Source organism: Dasypus novemcinctus, chromosome 11 (assembly GCF_030445035.2).
Source record: "Dasypus novemcinctus isolate mDasNov1 chromosome 11, mDasNov1.1.hap2, whole genome shotgun sequence".
In the NCBI taxonomy this organism is placed as follows: domain Eukaryota; kingdom Metazoa; phylum Chordata; class Mammalia; order Cingulata; family Dasypodidae; genus Dasypus; species Dasypus novemcinctus.
In genome coordinates this window covers 16,147,768-16,156,515 of record NC_080683.1, presented here as the reverse complement: position 1 = coordinate 16,156,515, position 8,748 = coordinate 16,147,768, and the positions used below count along the sequence as shown (strand labels likewise).

Genomic DNA, 8,748 nt, shown 5'->3' with positions numbered 1-8,748 from the left:
TGGCCCTGACTTGGAGCAGAATAGCATGCCAGTCAGCAGACGGGGCGCACTGGGGTGTGGGAGCCACTGCCTGGCTCCGCCACCCGTAGAGGGTGCTGCCTTCTCCCTGCCCAGCATCTGCCTGCGCCCCCCAGCATGTGGTGGGAGCAGCCCTGTCCCCTTCCTCCTGGTCTGGCAGGACAACCAGCCGCTAAGCCCCGTGCTCCTGGCCTGAGGGCGGGGAGGGACAGTCACGGAATCCCACTCCCTTGGCCAGGGACTGGTACCAGCATGGCCATGTGAGCCAAGTCCTGCCAATCACAGGCCTTCCCTGAATTTCATTTATGGCCCCTGGGAACCTCAGGAAAATGAGGGCAGTAATGAGGTTGTTGTGAAAATTAAGTGCTTCATTTAGCCTTCAGTCTATTTCTTTTTTGTTTCCCTCCCCAATCACAAAGAAACCTGCTGCCCAAGTGACGATTAAACTTCACACACACACCCCTACCCCCCAGGGAGCTCACATCAGCAAAAGCCCAGCCTAGTCCCAGCCCCTCACAGTACAGGGGGTAGGGGACACCGAGGCCTAGAAACAGGCAGTGCCTTTCTCCCTCCTTGGCTCCCCAGTCTCCTGACTCCTGGCCCAGTACTCACCCCATCATGTTGCCCATAGCGATAGGTGGTTTTCGGACAGCCTGTTCCCACGTCCTGTGCAAACTGCAGCTCTGAAGACCCCGAGGGCCTCAGTGGACCCCAGGGGGTGTTGCGGCCGAGCCAGAGCAACTCGGCCTGAGAGGCGCAGTGATGCCCCAGCCAGCCTGCCCCTCCGCCTGCAGGGAGAGCAGCGAGTGAAGACCCCTCCCACCCCCCAGCCCTCCCCCCAGCTCTCCCCCCCCCCCCCATCTGCTCCGCTGGGTCCTGGCTTCTCTGGGTGCATTCTTTGTTCCTACCCCACAGCAGCCCGGCACGGGGAGTTTCCGGGTCCACGGCCAGCCGCCACGGGCCGCCACGGGCCACGCCAGGCCTCTGGGGTCACTCTGCCCAAACCGCCACATGTTTCAGAGTAACCTCTGCTGTTCCCGTAGGAGTGGGACAACCAGGAAAAGGCCTCGAAAACCAACTTGGAAGCTTTTTTTTCAAACAGAAGAGTGTGATTTCCTTCAGGGGAGGGAAGGAAAAGGCGGGGGGGAAAAAACACAACAAAAAACAAACCCCGTGGTGCTCCTTGGCTCCAACGGCCTCGGCCGCTGTCTTGGGTGCATTTCGTGGTTTGGCAGCCGTGGGTATATTTTAAAATCTGCTGTCCAGGCAGAGAGACAAGGCAGGCTGGTGTGGGGCCAGGGGAGACCTCAGAGGACGGGGGTATTCATCTTGTTAAAAATAGCCCACCCGGTTGCTATTTCTATTGCGTTTGGCCAACGGAGCTGTATGATTTTCCCTTTTTTCGGCCATGCTTTGCTTGGACCATTTGATAAAAATAGTAGATAACAAGGTCAAAAACAGCTGGGATATTTTTATATGCAAGCCCCACTTGGAGTGAGTCTGCAGCGGGGTGGCCAGGGGACAGGGGGGTGGACAAGAAAGGGCAAAGCCTGGGCCGGTGGGTGAGGCAGGGCCCGTCATGGACAGAGGGCCGTGAGGTCTCAGCACAGGGAGGGGGCCGGCGAGGGACGCGTTCTCCTGCATCCACAGCTCAGGGTCAACAAACACACGCTGGGCCCTCCTGACCCAGCGTGGACCTGGCAGGTTCCCAGGCCCTGCTGGCCCCCACCCCGACCCTCAGAATCGTTCCCTCCACCCTCCCCAGCGCCTGCTCACCCAGGCCTGAGAAGAAGTGGGCTCTGGGCACGGCTCAGGGCTGCGTTAGCAGCTCCAGGCCACACGGCCAGGGTCTTTGGGGATGGGGAGGAGGGTCCCTACGAGCCCGAGGCCCGAGGGTGGCAGGCACTGGGACAGGTGAAGAAGGATCCGGCCACCCCGGCCAGACAACTGGCCCGTTCAGGTGGCATCAGGTGGCATCACGCAGCACGCGGCTTCACGTGGCTGGGTACGCGAGCGCGAGCCCTGCTGTGTGTGAGCAGGGCTTCTGCACGCGTCCATCCCCCGGGCGCTCCCTGAGATGGCCACAGACTGGTCCACGCGGGCACCCACAGTACCCGCCGCAGGCCTGCTTGAGGATCAGTGCTGACCAACGGGAGCCCTGGCCAAATCGAACATGGAGCTGCGGGGGCCGGAGGTGGGAAGACACGCGGAGGGGCTGCTCACACTGTGGAGCCTGCTGGGGAGGCTGCCGTTGGGATGGAGGGGCTGGGAGACCCCAGCTGGGGGCAGCCCCCATGACCGGCAGGCTGACGCCTCTACCCTTTCAGCCAGAGATTTAGGCAGGGACCCAGCTCACACACCAACTTTGGCCGGAGAGCTATGGGACCAGGTGGGGCTTGCAGGATCACTGGAGGAAACTGTCATACCTTAAGGCCCCCATAGGGAGAAGTTACGTTTCCCCCATCAGACTAGGAGTTCCCGGGGGCAGGGTGGGACCCCGCAGCAGCCGACTGCCCGGAAGTGACCCATCTGTTGGCCGACCAGCCAGAGGCCCAGCATAGAAATATCTGGGAAATCTAGGGCTCCCCCTCAGCCCCCATCCCTGCTCCCATGACCACGTGGCCTCGCCCTGCTTGAGTCAGTGTCCAGGCTGGGACCTTAGGAAAGCACAACCAACTTGAGGGGCTGGCCAGGCAACCCATTACCACAAGGGATGGGGAAACTGATCCCGGGAGTGGACCCTGAGAGGGCAAGGCCACCTGACTTGCCAGGGGCACCTCCCCAGCACTGGCCCGGGGCTCCAGCCAGCTTAGAGACCTGCCCGCCCAGTCCCGCAGCCCTGCGCGGGGCCCAGCCCGTGGCTATTGCCCGAGCAACCAGGCAGAGAGAGAAGCCTGAAGGCCGGAGGTCTCAGGGCCTGGCACCTCTGCCAGGCAGAGCAAGTGCTGGGGCACTTGCGGGTCAGAGCCCTGGGCAGGGAGTGAGGCGCCCTGGGCAGGCTTGGCCACAACTCACTGCGTGACCTTGGGAAAGTCACTTCCTCTCTCTGGCGCTCACTTTCATGTTTAAGAAATGCTCCTTGGGAGCAGGAACCCTAGGCCCTGGCACACAGCGGGCTCGGTATTTTAAACCCGTGGATGGTGAGTGAATCCCTGGATTAGCTCGTGCAAGGCTGCGCAGAGCCCGGCCAAGCCCCTTCTGTCCTGTCACTCCAGGCTTCCAGCCTGCCCCTGGCAAGGAAGGAAGTGTCCCCCAGTCGTCCCCAGAGCCAACCCTGGTCTCCGGCACAGTCACCTCCTGTCCCTAGCCAGGAGGGCCGGACCTGCAGGCACGGCCGCCACCGGCACCCGTGCCGCCACCACCCCCCGGGTTTGTTCCTCTCCGTTCCCTGTGACAGTCAGCCTCAGGGTCACACGTGTGCCAGCGGGCTGTGGGCCGCCCTGCCGTCCCCTCCCCCTCCCTGTCATTGTTCCTGGGCTCTGTTGACTTTGCGGGAGCAGCTGGAAGCCCACGGGGTGGGGGGGGGGCAGCGGGATACGCTGGGCTCCTTGACTGGCGGGGCCGGTTTCTCAGCTGAAACTCCAACGCAGGGAAGAGGCAAACAAATCAACAGGAGGCCGAAGGGCACCTCTGCCGGGGCCCGGGAGCAGCAGCAGGTGGTGGCAGGGCAGTGCCAGCTGAGCACCAAGGCACTGGGCGGGGGGAGACGTGTGCACATGAGGCTAAACTTCTGAGCCAGCTGACCCCCCCAGGCCTCCTCAGTTCTTCTGGGCTCAGTTTATCCACCTAGAATATGTTGTCCCAAGTGCAATGGGCTCCTGGGGGCCAGTAAGGACTAAGACTTGCCACGGATTGAGAACCAAATGTGTGCCAGGTGTTGTGCTCATGGCTTTGCAGAAATCATTTCAGGTAGGCATCACAAAAACCACCAGGTAAGTGGGTGACTGTTATCAATCTTGCTTTTTAGATGAGGAAACAGAGGCTCAGAGAGGTTAAATAACTTGCCCCGGCATGCACAGCTAGAAATAGCAGAGCCGGGATTTGAATGCTTTCTTTTCTTTTTACTCACAAAGAGGCAAAGCAAGGGCAGCTTCACTAGGTGGACTTGGTGACCCAAGCCAGTGGGTCGAAACCACAGCCAACGCTGGGAGATGGTCTGCATATACCCTTCTCAGGTACCGTCGGTGGGGACTTGCCTCCCTGCCCATCAGGAACACGTGCGACCACAGGGTTGGGCCAGGCGCTATAAGGTAATGCCCATGACTTGGCCAAGGAGTCTCCAGTGAACGTTTATGCAACGCTCCTGGCCAAAGGGGAAGGGCTGTTCCATCAGGCCGCTGTCGGTTAGGGAACGTCTTTTATCTCCAGGCACTCCTGAGAAAGAAGGGAGCCCATATTTGACGAGACTAACTCATCTACCCCCAGGCACAGGGTTTTTTTGCCCGACCCCCCGCTCACGTCGCCACTGCGGTAAGCCTACCCCAGCCGCCATCCTGTCCCACGACTGCTGCCACGAGCTCCTCCCTGGTCTCTCTACCGCCCTTGCCTCGTCCCCTACAGTGAGTTCTCCACACAGTAGCCGGAGCGCGCCTTTCCAATGCAGGCCAACAGGTGCCTCCACTGCTCACCTCACTCACAGTCGTGCTGTGACCGAGGAGGCCCCACGGGACCTGCTCCTCGGGGACATCTCTGACCCCCTTCCCTCCACTCTCGCCCTTGCTCCGCCATAGCCGTGGCATGCAGCTCGGCTCCGTTCTCTCAACTCACCAAGCACATACCTGCCTCAGGGCCTTTGCACTCACCGATCTCGCGGCGGCGCTCAGTCTGCCCCGGGCATGGCCAGGCATCCTGAGGGCTGGGGGCGAGGTGGCTGTGCTTGGGGGATGCTCCTCCTGGCCCTTAGCAAAGGCATGTTGTCTGGCCACCCTGACTGTTCTCCCAGAAGTCTCCGGCCGAGGAAGTTTCAGGCTTCCAGACTGGGAGAAGAAAGGGAGGTCTCAGCATGAGTAAGTCCTGACATTTGGGAGGCATCTCCTGGTTTCTTCATCTGGCAAGCGTTTATAGAGCACCACATGTGCCAGGGGCTGTGCCAAGAATTGGGGACACAAACAATCAGAACCAGCCCTGCCCTGGAGGCACTCATGGCCTGTGGAGGGGGCTGGGCCTCGGGCAGGTTGCCGGAAGCACACAGGGAAGCTGTCTGCAGGGACCCTGACAGCCACACCCCTCGCAGGAATGCTGGGATATCCACGGCTGTGCCCGCTTTCCCCAGTGGGTTTGGATCCCACGGGTAACCTGTCAGCTGTGCGACTTGGGTAGACTGTTTTACCTCTCAGTTTTCTCATCTGTAAACCTAGGTAGTTACAGTACCTACCTCACAGGGTTAGAGATAACCCTTGGGTGAGTCTTGCCTCCTAGGCAAGATGCCTAGGATAGTGCAGGACCCAGGGACAGGACAAGACAAGCACAGGGCCAGCACCATTTCTGACCCCTGGTTATCTGCTCCCAGAGCATCTACATAAAAGAGAGAGAGAGAGATTATTGCAAACTCCTACTCATCCTTAGAAACCCATTCAAACATCACCCACTCCTCTAGGATCTTGCTAGTAGTGTTTATTCTCCCTTCTTAGGACTTTCGTGGGAGCTTTGCATCCCTCAAATAGGCAAAGTGTAGAGAAGGGGAAGAGCTCGCATTTTTGAGCACCTAACATCTACCAGGCACCGCTAGGGTTATGTCCTTTATCCTCCACAGAAACCCTGCGAGGTGCTATAATTATCCACTTCTTGAAGGTGAGGAAACTGAGGTTCAGAGGGTTAAGAGGCTAAGCCAGAAATCAAACCCACTTAGCCCTGATCACGCCACATTTAGCTCTGGGTTTCACGTCTGACCCCCTTCGAGGCTGACGGTATCTGAGAATTCTTAGCTTCGTTCGGGGGCAGGGGCTGTTTTCTGGGAGAGGGGCTATAATACCATTCACCACTCCTCAAGAAGATTTTTGTCCCCAACCGTTTCCCACTTCTTGAGATGCCCAAAGCCCAGCAAAAGGCCAAGTCCATGCCAGGTACGTAGGTGGGTTTATTGGATGAACGAATGACCAAATCACCAAACGAGACAAATAAGTGAATCTGAAGGAAAGCAGAGTCCTTGCCGCGGTTCTCTTTACTATTCTGAGAAAGTCAACAGCCGGGAGGTAGACCCTCGCTGCAGGGGGCAGCGGTGCGGGGTCAGCGCGAGCCCTTTTTATCTGCCCCCCACCGCTGAGGCGTGAGCCTCGTTCTCCCTCCTCGCCCCGCACTAACGTCGCACCCGGGGGCCCACTCCTCCACGCCTGGCCGTCTCAGAGGAGGCCCCGCTCTGCCTCACTGGAGCGCGGCTGAGGAGCCCTTTTCCACGGCTGCCTTGGTCTTCAGGCCCCGGGCGGCTGAGGGGGAAGGTGGGGGGAAGTCTGAGAGGATCCGCTGGGTCCCTTCCAGCCTCTTCTTCCCCATCCACTCCGAGGGCCAGCTTGACCGGAGGTTGCGAAGAGGCGGGAGCTCAGCCCAGCCTGCAGCCCCCACGGGGGTAGCGTCGCCTGAGAGGGCCAAGCCCCTGGAGCCTGGGCGAACCTTGCTCCTTGCGCCCTGTCCTGCCTCTGGACCCCTGGTTTCCCAGAGCCGGCCGCTCTGTACCCCAGAGGTCAGTGGGTCCCGCTCAGCGTGGGCTTTGCCATCCCGGGGCCACAGCTTACTCAGCTCTGGCTTCCCCAACACGGGCCCTGAGGGGAGAAGGACCAATGGGGGGGGGCAGGCCACCTCCTTCTCTCCGGGGTGAGGGGCAGAGGCCAGAACCTTGGTCACTCTGCCGTGGCGGGCGTCCCGTGGGGTGCCGGCCGGCTGGGGGGCACCTCCCTCTTCCCCACACAGAGCTGGCAGGACAGCCCGTTCATCCTTCCTCAGCCACAGCTCCAGCAGGCACGTCCCCCTCAGAGCCGTGGCGGGACGCTGGCCAGTCCGCTGGGGACAGCTCTCAGGGAGGGGCGAGGCGGGGAGGGCGGGGCAGGGCGGACACCCGGGCTGGAGCGCTGTGGCCGGCCACCCTGCTCTGCCGACTGGCGGTTTCCACGTCTGGCTCCCTGCGGCCCAGACGGCCCCAGCGCGTCACCGGAGGGGGGGGGGCGGTGGGAGCCGACTCCTGGCCAAACTTGAACTCACAGCTCAAGCCTCCAGCGGCTCTGGGTCAGGACCCAAAGAGGAGGGAAATGGGAGAGAACAAGAGGCCTCTGGAGCCTGAGCGGGGATGCTGAGTGTGGCTCAGAGTCGGTGTGGGGAGGGCACTAGACCTGGCAGGATGAGCCAGAAGTGAGAGAGGGCTCCTGGAGGAGGGGGGGGGCTGCGGTGGGCTTGAAAGGAGGGACAGCGGGGCTGGCGGGAGGGAGGGAAGGACTCTGCACACAGAGGTAAGGGCCGCGTGTGCTTCTGCCTCTGCTGCTCACCTCCGGAGCCACTCCTGTCTATGGTCAGGCTTCCCAAGAGGCCCCAGGCTTCCTGCCCCAGGGCCTTGGCTTATGCCATTCCCCCTACCGGAAGTGCCCTTCCCACCCCTTCCTGACGTCCCACCCCCATGGCCAGGTCCCAGGTTAGCCCCTCTGTCAAGGCTCCCTGATCCTCCCAAGCTAGAGGCAATGGCTCCTTCTGAACTCTTGGAGCACACAGTTTATACACCCCACTCTTTCCATCTGCTTTGCCTAACACAGTTTCATTCACCCGTGCAGTCCATAAACAAACATTATTTAAGCAGCCACTGGGTGCTGGGCACTAGAGGGATATACTGAGCAGAGACAGACATGGTTCACGATGGGGATCTTGGGGAGAGGGTCACATAAGCAAATAAGCCTGCTGCAGTGGGGTAAGGACTAACTCAAGTCGTTAAGCTCCTAAGTGCGCGTCCACCTCGGGCTGGGCACTCTGCTACGCCCAGGAAATGCGCACGTTTGAAGCACGGCCCTGACCTTCAGGAAGTTACGGATGAATGAAGGACGGGACAGTGAGGGGAGCCAAGGGCCATGATGGGGGAGAACCCAGGAGACTTGGGCAGCACAGATGCAGGACCTGGGGATAGAGGCAATGCCTGAGCTTCGGGTCCAGGGATGAGCAGACCTTAGCCAAGACAGGAAGTTGGGGAAGGGCTTTCCCGGTGAAGGAACAGCATTGCCAAGGGATGATACTGGTAAGTGGGGATAATGCCGGTTCCGGGGCTGAGACGCAGAGGCTCCTGGGGAGGTGGGCTGGGGCCAGAGCACCGAGGCGACCACACCTGAAGCTGGAGCTCATGCTGGGTATTCACCTCCAGCTCCATTCTCCGTCCTTCTCTGAAGGGAAGTTGACCCCTGAGGACCACGTCCCCGGGCTCCCTGCCCCGTGGCTTCTGTTGAATTCCACCAACAGGAGGCCCAGCAAGCGAGCTGAGGACGGGGCAGAGAGAGGCAGCTCCCGCAACCTTGCTGGACCGTGGTTCGGCCGCGGGTATGTCCCTCCATCTACGGCCACAGCTCCTGACAGGTGGCTCTTCTCTGGCGAGCCTGTGGGGCCTCCAGGAACAGCTCCCTCCCCGGCCCCTTCAGGCCCAGCAGCAGTGGCTTTGCACTTGCTCCCTCCAGCCTGCTCCCCGCCCTGTACAGAGCCCTGGGCCCGACTCTCTTCAGCGACCCCTTTAAGGGCATCTCAGAGGCCTGTCAGGACCTTGGCCAATAC

At 60.8% G+C, this 8,748-nt stretch overlaps 1 long non-coding RNA gene across 1 annotated transcript; it reads right to left on the bottom strand.

Annotated features, from left to right (window-relative positions):
- Positions 1–4,010: 4,010 nt before the first annotated feature.
- Positions 4,011–5,041, bottom strand: LOC139439952 (uncharacterized). The gene is made up of 2 exons (XR_011650016.1): positions 4,821–5,041; positions 4,011–4,392 (listed from the first exon to the last, which is right to left on the bottom strand). It is a non-coding gene; the product is annotated as an uncharacterized lncRNA (long non-coding RNA).
- Positions 5,042–8,748: the final 3,707 nt, after the last annotated feature.